Below are 13,342 nucleotides of genomic sequence, written 5' to 3'. Positions count from 1 at the left end.
TGACAAATGGATGTTACTCTAGTTCCAAGGAATGGGATGCTCTCTCCTGGCCTCCCTTGGCACTAAGCATGCAACTTAGACTATACATATACAGACAAAATACTCGGGCACGTAAAAATAAATAAATAATAAATAAAAAGAAAATAGAGGCAGATAAATAAATACTTAAACAAACAATAAGAATTCTGCATTTTCTTGGTTATATTTGGTGACATGATTGCTAAGATTATTTTACATACTTCAACTTTTTTGAGTTGAATCTCCACACTGACATAAGAGTCTACATTCATTGAACTTGGGTTGATGCACTGATTTCTAGAAAAGGGATTGATAATCATGCCATATCTTGTTTTAACCCTTCCTCCAGAAAAATCAGCTAATGTGGAATAACATTACATGCACAATGCTAGCGAGACCTTTTCAGCTTTGTATATTGAAAGTTTTGCTCATTTAGAGTAATATCGCGTTCTCTGCCGTGGCTGCTTCTGTGTCTCTTAAGTAACCCTGTGTAAGGTCCCCACAATGCAAACATCTTCTGTAGAGATTATAATTACAAACTTTAGTCTTTATATCTTTCAGTCTCTAGCCATTTCTTCCTTAGATGCAGATAACTGGACCTGTGGTAAACTGCTGTGCTTTATAAGTGAGTTTACACATGAGTCCTGGGTGCTCTCTTTATCCCAGGAGCACGGGACCTCATGATTGTTTTCCTTTCTCTCATCACACAGAGACTGAGACTCTTCCTGGATGACAGACTAAAGTCATTCCTTTTACTGACCTAACTGTTTCCAGTTTGATACAAAGTCATTGATGGCCAAGATCTGAGAAGATCCTGGCCATGGAGGAGCTTTGAACACCATTCTGTTTCTGTGCAAAATGGATAAGGATTTTTGCTTCTTATGCATCACGAAGTTAATTAGAAAATCTTGGTGTGCATAGTTTGCCTTTTCACAGTGGACTGTGCCATGTCTTGAGGGATCGTAAGGCTCTTGTAAATGTTCTTAGCTCCTGAGCATTTCAATTCTCTGGGCTATGGTTTTGTAGCTCATGTTTCCTATCTGACCTTGAATTTTAACCCCTGAAATCCTCAGGTTTTCATGTAAAATAGGATAAATATATAATATATTGTACAGTATAAAATGAGATGGCTTACATGAGGGTTTTTCTAGTCCCTAATGTATTATCTATCTCTCAATTCTTAAACATCTATAAACGAGCATATTTTTCACTATCAAACGCATACTTCTAATTTATTTTACTAAATTATTTGGAAACGATGTCAAACATTGATGGACTCACTGATACTATATTTAAGATTTAGAAACTGGTTTTCATTTCCATAAATGTTCACTGAGGTACTTAGGATGGATGTAGTTTGATCAATAAATTAAGCTTTAATATTTCAATTTACTTGTGATATCTTTGTAAATATATTTTGATGAATAATTTATTTCTTTTGTACTATTCTGTTTTTGAAAGATTCTCTTTCTCCCCCAACCCGGGTGTATACTACCAGGGCTATTTACTAATAACATAATTGCAAAATGAAAATATCTAGACTCACCAAATTAAATTTTATTCACTATTCATGTTTCATTATGTAGGACTGACAGACTTGAGAAGGTGTTATCTCCCCCTGTATCCATTTATTTTTATTTGCTCCAGTGTATTCTATAGGAACCAATGTCCATGTTTTCTCAGACACTGAACAATCCACAGCTTATCTTCCCTGTTCCTAGATTCTTTTCATTGGCTCGATCTCTAGGAACTCTTTCACAGATGACTTCATCTCCCTCTCTTCGTACAGTCTCCACAGTGCTCACGTTTCTGCCTGGTAATTATCTTCTTTCATTTGAGGTCTTTTTAATTACTTCTTATCCCTTCTAATTTCAGTTTGAAGGCTGCATGTCCAATTCTTACATTATATTTTCAAGTTCTCAGTATCACACAGCAAGACAAACACTTCTTTAGCTTAGAGGAAAAGGTGACCTTTTATTTGTGGTTCATTGTAAATAGTAAGGGCTGAACATGAAGCTGTGTCTATTATTGTCCCAGATGAAGACATTAACAATATACTTTGAATTAAAATACAGAATTAATGGTTTTTGAAACAATTTTCTATTGTCAGAGTTAGCCAATGAATACCAGATCCTATATTTTAGTTTATTAGGATCAATGGAAATGTGTGGGCTAAGCGTGACTTCACAAATGTGGTGTAGCCTTGCCAGAAGTTTGTTCATCTCTGGAAACCATTCATAATAAAAATTAAGCCATTATTGAAACATAGGAGACTTTTCTTACAACATGTATTTGGTCATTTGATCCTTCTCATTTCTCTAAGCCTGGATTCCACTTGGCAGGCTTATCCCATTTTCTTTACCTGTACTTTTCTGTAGCTGGTGAATTCTCCAAGGAATATCACTCCGTGGAGACCAAGCCAGGCAGCCCAAGTATAGACTCTGTTCTTGAGATCCTGTTTTCAAGTAATGATTCGGATAAGCTGGAGATTGGTTCCTATGCTGTGTCTCTGGCAGCTGGGATATTTCTCCAAAGACTCCTCTTTTGCCGGGCGGTGGTGGCGCACGCCTTTAATCCCAGCACTCGGGAGGCAGAGGCAGGCGGATCTCTGTGAGTTCGAGACCGGCCTGGTCTACAAGAGCTAGTTCCAGGACAGGCTCCAAAACCACAGAGAAACCCTGTCTCGAAAAACCAAAAAAAAAAAAAAAAAAAAAAAAAGACTCCTCTTTGGAGCAAACAGATGGTCTGTAGACATGTGCTTTCCTTTTGATTGTACCAGCTTTGAATAATTTAAACTTCCAAATCTCTATAAAACTCCTGTATTCCCATTTCCCAATACAATTTTTTTCTATTTTTGCCTCAGAAATTCCTTCCTTCTATTTTGACATTTGGCTAAAACTTTTCAGTTTTGTGAGGGGCTTCATTGTTGTGTGCCTCCTGTTGCTCTTTGTTACAGTTTTAGATAAGTATGGCTTTAGAAAACTAAGATGCTCCGAGAAACTCCTGTGCTGATGATTTTCCAGCTAACCATTTGTAAAGCACTTTGTATACATAAACAGCACATTAGCCAAGCGATGCTGTTATCACAGCTCCTTTTGGTCTGCACTCAGCTCTTGCTTTAGAATTGCCCCAAATAGCTTCACTGAATTTTATCATTGCATTATGAAGAACTCAATAATATGTCTGAACTTTGGTGATGATTTCTGTGCCATTTTACTTGAGAAACAGCCAGTCCCATCTCTGCTGAAGGTTCACTTCTATTCCTTGGGAAACACAATAATCCAGTCATATTCAGATTTTTCTCAGGTTTTGGACTTTTAATTCCAAATCTGAGGTATCCCCATCCTCAAATTAAGACAGTGTAATTTCAGTCCACATGTCTCCATGTGATCCCATGACCTGAGAGTGGACCTTAGTCTCCTTGTACAGAGGCACAAACCACGTCAGTTTCTACTGCAAACAGAAAGCCCTGACATCCGAGACATCAGAGTCATGACTCAGTTCTCGTGTATCTTCTGGGCTATGCTCAGCTTTATTGGCACTTTCTTTCTCAGTAGTTGCTGAGAGGCAAAAATAAAGACAACTGAGCTGTGTACACAAGCCATCAAGACCATAATCAATTTAGAATAAGATGTCAGTCACCTTGCCAGAGGAGATTAAACCAGTGTTCTCTACAGCGTGCAATTAGCTTTCACCAAATGATTTTCAGGCTGCCTTGTGTTTCAGTCATCTCTTAGGAAGACAATACTATCTTGGAGTGTACTATAAAGCAGAAACTGAAGCACCAGAGAAACTGTGTCGTAAAGAGATTCAACCAGTCGTGGGAACAGAGCAAAGTTTGTGCATTATGGCACCAGAGTCTCTACTTTCTTACATGGAAAGAAAAAAATAAATAGCAGGCTGTTTAGGGAACAACCAGAAATATGTCATCCAGAATACTACATTTAAGAAATAAGATATGTAAGTAATTATTCTTTTGTTCAGAGTTTGAAGAATAAAAACTCAGAACAAGTGAACAGTACTATGAAAACTCAGGTGTTTTACAGAATGCTTCTTTGTGGGATCTGATGCTGAGAATGCAGAACAAATTAGCAGATAACCTTTACTCACATAACATACCTGCTGATTTCAACCATCCATGTGTGCGACATCACGCATATGTTTGGCAACGTGCATCCACCATCTAGCAGATTTCCCTGGCTGGGTGTTTGCCAAGTATTTCTTCCAAGTAATCATTCTTTGCTTCATCTCTGCTTCCCTTTGAAGGCTAGATTTTCTCAAGTTGACAAAAGCTAGAGTCATCAGAGAAGAGGCTTCGCTTGTGAATGTGCACCAGAAGAGCAGTCGGTAAGCAAGCCTGCAGAGCATTGTCTTAACAAGTGATTCATGTGGGAGGCCCAGCTCACGGTTGCAGTACCACCCATGGGCAAGTGGTACTGAGCTGTATTAAAAGACAGGCTGAATAAGCTATGAGGAGATGGCCACTAAGCAGCACTCCTCCATGGCTTTTGTGTCAGCCATTGCCTCTGTTTCTTTGCCTGAGTTCATGCCCTCCCGTCCTTCACAGACGGGCTGTGTGGTCAAACTGTAAACAGAAATAAACCTATTTCTCTCCGAGCGGCTTTTGCTCATGTGTTTTATTACAGAAACTCTAACTTCTAATAGCTCACAAAATCAAAATACATCGCTAAATTGTTTCTCATTCTACACATTTTAACATTTGGCCAACTGGCACTTTCTTCTTTGATTCTTTGCTTTCTCGGGAGTCACATAAGCATAGATTGCTATGGCTCAGCACAAAGCAAATTCCAAATACACCATTTAGAGCATTTTCAAGGTGTCTTTTGGCTGAGAAGCTGAAAGTCACTCCTGACTGTATCTTATTCTTTCCCTGAGTTCCTCTTAAGCCAGTACTGAAACCTCTGTTAAAATCACCTTTGGAACTACAGCTATGTATTAAAGTATCAGTTTTTATGCTTTTCAGTTCAAAGAAGAAAGTAAAAAATGAAAATGTGAATCCCAAAAATTAAAATTGCACAGTAATTCTGTCTAGGGGCTCCTTCATTGAAAAATGTGAGAGAGGGGTGGGGAGATGACTCAGGAGAAAAGAGAGTTCATTGCACATGTATGAGGTTCTGATTTCAAATCTCCAATGCCCAAGTCAAAAGCCAAGGTACCATGGATGTGCTCATAACCTAGTGCCCTGGGTAGGCAGAGACAGTGGATTCATTTCTCAATACCAACTAGCCTACAGTCAGATTCAGTCTAATACTCTGTCCTAGGGGAACAAAGCAGACAGTGATCGAACTGGTTACTTTATGCTCTTAAGCTTGGTCTAATTTCTTGAGTTCTTTATATATTTTGGATATCAGACCTTTGTCAGTTGTGGGGTTGGTGAAGATCTTCTCCCAGTCAGTGGGTTGCCTTTCTGTCTTAGTGACAGTGTCCTTTGCTTTACAGAAGCTTCTCAGTCTCGGGAGGTCCCATTTATTCAATGATGTCCTTAGTGTTTGTGCTGCTGGGGTTATACGTAGGAAGTGTTCTCCTGTGCCCATGTGTTGTAGAGTACTTCCCACTTTCTCTTCTATCAGGTTCAGTGTGTTTGGACTGATATTGAGGTCTTTAATCCATTTGGACTTGAGTTTTGTGCATGGTGATAGATATGAATCTATTTTCATTCTTCTACAGATTGACATCCAGTTTTGCCAGCACAATTTGTTGAAGATGCTCTCTTTTTACCATTGTATACTTTTAGCTCCTTTATCGAAAATCAGGTGTTCATAGGTTTGTGGGCTAAAGCCAGGGTCTTCTACTTGATTCCATTGGTCGACTTCTCTGTTTTTATGCCAGTACCAAGCTGTTTTCAATACTGTAGCTCTGTAATAGAGTTTGAAGTCAGGGATGGTAATGCCTCCAGACGGGGCATAACACAGCATCTGTGCATAGTTTGCACACACATGCATACGCACACATGCACACACGCGCACACACTTGAGAACTGATAGAGAACTGACATCTCATAAAGTGCTGCTCTATCATGAAGGAATGTTTGAGCATTGCTGAGGCTTTCTTCGAGACACACCCCATTAAGAAGGAAAGGTCTGCTAGTGAATTGGGAAAGGCACAAAAGGCTTGTTTCAAGGGTAGAGCTAAAAGCTTTTGCCTTGCTTTAAATGTTGTAACCGAAACCCGGAGAATGTCACAGGCTAATGATTATTTTTCCTGTTTCCTCCCCTTTCTTAAATTCCAATTCCAGTTCTATTTCATTTTCCCATTTTTTATGACTTCCAACTTGTTTCATTTGATGTCTCCTTGAACTCAATATTTTCCTCTTAGAGTTTACATGATTATATTGTGACCAGACATGACTGACATTATTTTTAGGATATAACTTGAGTGGTAACAAACAATATCATATGTAATTCAGCTATATTAACCAAAAATGTTTTTGTATTTAATTGAAATAAAATTTATTTATTTATTTTTCCAAAAAAAAAGAAAGTAAATTACTTTTTTAAAGGCAAGGTTGTAGCTTCACTTATCCATAGTTGGTAGTGACATCTATAAATACATCTTTATCTGTGTATTTACAAGTGAATGATAGTATACATGGGTAGATTAAGGCACAGAAGAAGGGCATGAGTTCATTATCAAGTGCCAAGAAAAGATAACAAAAGTGCTTGCTGGGCATGATTCATACAACTGTTCTACTCAACCGAGAGTTCACCAAACACCTGTAAGCAGCCACTGGATTAGTAGAGTGGATGAGAAGCCACAGGGCATAGTCCCAGGTGATATGCTCAAGGAACTCTGTGCTACTATGTCTCTTCAGAGCAAGGTATGGTGCAGGGTCACAGTCAATATTGTGGAGAACATGGCACATGGGCAGGGTCGATACTGTGGAGAGTATGTTGCAGGGGCAGGTGACGTGGGTTTTCCCTCTGCATGCTGTGATGTCCATTAATGAATAAAGTGCTTTGAGCCTATAACAGAGCAGGGCAAGGCAGAGCAGAACTTGGAAGGAAGGACAGGACTGAGTGCTGGGAGAAAGAAGGGTGGAGTGAAAAAGAAGCCATGTAGCCCCATAGGAGCCAGACAGAACTTTAGCTCATAAGTCATAGCCACATGGTGATACACAGTTAATACAAATGGGTTAAATTCATATGTAAGAGTTAGCCAATAAGAAGCTAGTGTGAAGGGGCCAAGCAATGATTTAAATAATAAAGTTTCCGTGTGGTTATTTTGGTTCGGGGCAGCCTGCTGCTACAAGTGGGGTTGATACTGTGGAGGGTGTGGTGCAGGGGCAGGTGATGTTATGGAGGGTAGGTAGGAGATGCTTGTGAGGAGAATCCGGGAGTCGTGACTCATATGGACTTCAGAAGATTCTTATTAAATTTCAATGTGGCTACTGTGCTAATTCCATAGTCTTCATTTCTAAAGGAAGTTTTTATGCCATAGTTCACAGACTGTAACAGATTTCCTGCTTCATCTTCAGAGTACTCTGAGGCAGAGATGGCATTGCTTGCAAAGTTTGGATTGTTTAGTTTTTCCCCAGATTTCTAACATTATTCGAGTCTCTAAAAAGTGACTGAAAGACTTGATGCAAAGATAAGAATGTTTTTCTATCATTTAGAAAGTCGGACAATAGCACCAAGTGTGCCTAAACTCACTCTGGCAGGAGACAAGTATTTGGTACTGTAGTTTCTAGGTCTTTCCCTTTCTTTTTTGTTCATTCTTCAACTAACACTCCCTTGTACTGTAATGCCTCCTAACATTCTGTCCTCTTACCCAATATATCAGTTGTTGCAATATGAAACTTAAAAATATAAATGGGAGAAAGATACAGAATTTGAAAATGCCATTTCTAAAGTTAATTCATAATTATGATATATGGCCTGAAGAAGCTTTCTGATTAGACACATTTTAAACTTTACTACATTTACTGTTATATGTTTATTATTGGTGGCATGGACACACCAAGTCACAGAACAGCCCCAACCCCATATAAAACACACAGAAAGAGGCAAGGACATTCACAGATACCCTGCAACCCCATGGGTCTTCAAAGAATGCTAGGTAAGGAGAAATCACAAATCATGTTGCTTTCTTCCCTGTAGGATCTAGAATGCATCTATTCTGATTAAAATCCCTTCTACCCTGAACACTGAGACTGCAGACTAACCCCGTGAGACTGATGGGTCGGTTGGGACCACCGGTCTTTTCCTCCTGGAAACTGAGCCCATGTTGTGATATCTCCAACTCTTACAAAACCTCCCTGATGAAATCAAGGTATCAGATTGCAATTGACTCCTTTTTACATTCTCCCACTGTAGTCTGTTGACCTTTTCAGTATTCGAAGCAAGATTTCCAAAGAGCTGCCCACTCCTTTCTCCTCCTATTAAAATGTCCAGTGACTTGTTGCACGACTGAGATGACTGGCCAACTGAGATGGAGAATTTTAAAAAGGTCAATGCACCGCATATTTCTTGGGATTGGTAAAGTGCTTTTAATATGCACTTTAACTATTTAAAAAAAAATAAAATTCAAACAAATGATTCCAAAACAGAACATACTCTGTCAATGCCTTTTCTAAACTGGATCTAGCTTGTTTATTGCCTTTTTTATTTAAATCAGTTTTGCTTGTGCTCCTACTTAGAGAAATGAATGTGCACAACCCAGATCATAATGATAAGGTTTCAAACAGTGGGGCAGCTATTGTTAATCTTCGTGAGCCCAGGCACATGTGTACCTCCGAGTGTCCACTCAGCCAAACCAAACTTAAGAACTGAAACATAAAACTCATGCAAACAAAAGACACTACTCTCTGCTTCTTCAGGGACACCGCAGTAATTTTCATAAAGCAAGTCATCAGAATTGGTGACATCATATGCAGGGGCACCTGCTTTGCATTCGTGTACAGCAATAAGAAGTTAGTTTAAGGACGATTTGGCCAAAGCAGGGAAGTAAACATGTTTCAGAGGTGTATGAGTGTCCACAGGCCTTTTTGGGTCAGAACTAAATTTCTAATTCCTTGCACAACTAAGGTCAATCATATTAGAAAATGAGGCAGGGCTTAAACAGGGTAGTAGCACACACTCTCCGTGATATATGTAAATTCCACAAATAGTTGAATAAAATTCATATAAAACAATTATTTCCTCATTTTATTTGGTACCAGGGGATATAGCGATTGCCTAGATAATCAATTGGAAAAATACTGAATTGGGCAAGGAATGGGAATTGGGTACAAGTATATAATTTTTACACACAAATTGTGAAATTCTTCTAAAGGAGTCATGAAAACTAAAAGAAGGGGTAAGCAAGTGTAGTTTAAACAAAAATTATATCAGCACATGATAAATGCAGAAAAATAAAGATAGACTACAGTTTGCTATTATGAATTCAAAAGTGAGACTTTTTTTTAATTATGAGGGAATAAGCTAGGATCCTCACACTGGAACTATAGAAAAAAATGAATAGAGACAGTGCTTATTTTCATACTCAAGAGTTCAAAATAGTAGTCACAAAACCAGGCTCAAATTTTGAATATGTATTTATAACATCAGTGTGTGTGTGTGTGTGTATGTGTGTGTGTGTACCTCTCTTTCTCTGTCATTTAGATAGACAGATATAGATATAGATAAAGATAGACCCATCCCCTGGGAAGACTTTTCCTATAAAATTCTGTTAATAATATCTGTTATATGAAAGAGAACTGGTGATGGGTGTATTGAATTAATAGCTTTATTTTTATACTTAATACTTGGAACTATCTTGAGACATAAAGGCTTGAAAACCTACTCACTAAAAAAGTCTATGTTTTAAAATGTCTACAATAAAGTCCATGTAGTAAGTTGAAAATGAATAAGAACTATATAAGAGGAAATATCTGCCGTGAAATTATAGCCTTAAGGAGGGATTAGGACCCAATGAACATTCCATTCTCAAAAGTAGCATCTTTTTAACATGGTATTTTGTTACTAGATCTGTCTATTTCCTATTTTATTATAGTTAAGGGAAACATACTCTGCTTACCTAGGATAATGCAAAAGTGCTCTCATTTTGGACACATTAGCAAACTGGGAATGGGCTTTGTAATACACCCCAACCTGAGAAATTAGCATATAATGATTAAAATGTGATGAGCTACAGGTTGGATAGATTTGTGTCATTATAAAAATTTCAAATGTAAGATGTGTTCCCTGTGTTTATGTTTGTGCTTAAAATCCACTTGGAAGCAAAAGGTAGCATTAAAATAATCTTTCTGATCTAAAACTATTCCTCTAACAGGTTTTAATTAACTAAGTTGTTTTATGCAAGCTATCATCTCTTCAAAGTAGTGTAAAAGTACATACATGTTTCCTTATTCAACATGTGGAGCAAACATCAAACCATCCAACGTCTTGTGTCCGCATGGGACTACTGCGGTACTCTGTGACCCTGTGTTGACACATCATCCCTACAGAACAGGAAGGCTTACTCTCAGTGCAGGTGCTATGATTTGGTCAGATAGGAACTGGAATGAGCCGTTGTTGACCACGGAGACGAGCTGACTGTCCTGTGAAGCCATTGCTTTTCGGTGCTTGCTGTCACCATCCCACTCTGGTAGCAACCTGTCTTTCTGGCAGTCACACTTTTGTCACCCACTGAACACCATAGGGAAAGATCCATCCAGTCTTATGTTTCTCACTGTGGCTTCTTTCACTGTTTGGTTTCATCCACAGCCCCTCCTTATCTTTGGGTGGATTTCTGGCCCACTCTTTGGAGGTCCTCCCCTTCTGAAGAAGGTTCTGTGTACTCCTATCCTTTGATAATCCAGTTTCAATAAAACCCCCTTAAAATGTGTAATGCTTCATTGTAGAAGACCAAAGCCTTCTGGGTTTTGTGGAAGGGATGGTAATTTTTTAAAATATTATTTATTTTCATTTTATGTGCATTGGTATTATGCCATGGGTGTTGGGAACTGTCTGGAACTGGAATTACAGACAGGTGTGAGCTGCTATATGGGTGCTGGGAATTAAATCACGGTGTTCTGGAAGAGTAGTCAGTGCTCTTAACCACTGAGCCAACTCTCCACCATGATAGTGTTTTTAAATTAATGAATTAATCAATTAACCAGCAACTACCAAGCGGCATTCTGTGATATAATCCTCCTGGACAATAAATGGGAAGACCCGCTGGTGATAGTGGTGTCGGTTTCTGGGCTCTTTCCAGGAGCCATATAATACTGAGCTCCTGGAGTTTTCATTTGGAATTTCCAAAGATGCCTGACATCAAGTTCTTTGCTCATATTCACTTGCAGTCTGTGGATAATCTTTGCTGAACTGTCTGCTTGAATCTTTGGTCAATGTTTCAATTAATTTGTTCACTGTCCTAATACTGAGTTTTAAGGAACCACTGTGTATTTCAGATAGCAGTGTTTTGACTCTTGTAAGGTCTGCACATACATTTTCCAATCTGGAGCTTATTGTTTGCTTTTAAATTTTACTTGACAATGTCATTTGTTGGGCAGTTTTCTTTTGATAGGTGTTTGCCTTATCCGGTTTATTTTATGCGTCTGTCTGTCCTTGGATATTGCACCGAAAACTCATCATCATATCACTTTGTGTAACTTACTATTTTTAGACTCAGTTGTATTCTGAATAGTTAAATCTCAGTTGTCATTCACTTGTTTATGCTGCATACGGAGCCACGTCCCACACGAATCAACAGATAAAATCTCTTTACTCAGAAAGCGATGTGTGGAAGAAAGAAAAGTAGAATGGTTCGGGGGCCAATTTCACACACAGCAAAACAAACACTGCAGGTGAATTAGAGGAACGTTTGCAGACTTTTGTAAATAAGTTAAATTTAGGTCTGGACAAAGTTCAAAAAACTGCAATCGCATTAAAGTAGGAAACTGAACGTAAGGACACACCATCACAAACTAAGATAAACACATAATAGTATTGCACACTACATTCTCCTCTTGGGTTTTCCATGTGGATGTCTGGGGGCTCCACCATCTTTGTTGAATTATAGTTTTGCACCCAGGTATTTTCTTTTTTACTTTGCCCTCTATCCTGATCTTTTGGTCATCATTTCCCAGCATCACACATCTTTATTGCTCTCAGTCTGGACCCAGTAGCATAAGAACATTCAATTGAAGCTAAGTAGCAGAACACCATCTCCTTCCCCTGTGTAAATGTTGGGCCAACTATTGTGATTCTATGACCTTTCAGTTCACAATGTCACACCAGTTTGCTTTGCTTGAGCATGTGGAGTGTAGTGGAGCAGCAAACTGAAAAAATACATCAGTGTTAAGTTCTTCTAGTCACGGTGGTAGGGTGCCTATTTGTTATTATTTTGGTTCTTTCTTAGATATACATTATCATTGAAATAGTTTTACCCATAAATATCTTTTGTGCTGTGCATGAGCTATTGAATGCAATCATGATACATATCGGTTACACAGCTAACCGGTTATATTAGATACTTGGCTCTCTAAAACAAATAATAGTCAAGCAAATGTTTGTAATATTTGATTTTAGGTACACTCAAATGATAAAATGTGGTTTATTACATTGGTCTTTTTGATTGGCAATTGTGTGTGTATACATGCAAGTAGATTTTACACATACTGTATTAGATTTGTGCTGAAGCATCTTAATTGAGGCAGAGTGGATGGTAAAGTAATGAGAACATGTTTCTATATTCTATTCATCATCTGTTCCTACAGAAGGGAGAAGAGTTTTATGGGAACAGGGCAGCCCACTCATTTGCCATGATTGCTTATTGATTCCAGGAACTTTGTGGCAATTCTTTCAAATTTTCTACATGGCTAATCATATAATTTGTAAATTCAGATAGTTTTACTTCATGATTGAAGATTCATGTATGTTTTCTTTTACATCTCCGCAAACTATTAGAGGCACTGCTTAGCAGGGAAGTTCTTCCCTGGTGACTGGTTCATGCATCTAAACTTGTGATTGTCTCATTCTCCAGCACTTTATTCTACATTTCCCAACTTCCTTCAACTTCCTTCCTTCTTCGACCTTTCTTCACCTCCCAGCAAAGCCATGGGATTCTGACAGAGCTTTTTAATACACAGTCCGTAGGGAACACGATGTTCCCATCTGTAATGTTCTCCATCCTACCTGCACAATAGGTTCATGTGAATCTTACAGTTCAAAAATGTTTGTGGTTTATCATTGAGAATCATCTAGTCTTATCACTTCTAGTATTTATGAAACGTCTAAATTCTAAATTAAAAGTCTTTGGCTAAACGGCTGCAAACCTCTGTGGAAGCCAATAATAAACCACATACCTTCAAAAAATGATAGCG

This window comes from Chionomys nivalis, chromosome 18, assembly GCF_950005125.1.
Source record: "Chionomys nivalis chromosome 18, mChiNiv1.1, whole genome shotgun sequence".
In the NCBI taxonomy this organism is placed as follows: Eukaryota; Metazoa; Chordata; class Mammalia; order Rodentia; family Cricetidae; genus Chionomys; species Chionomys nivalis.
This window is presented reverse-complemented; position numbering follows the sequence as displayed.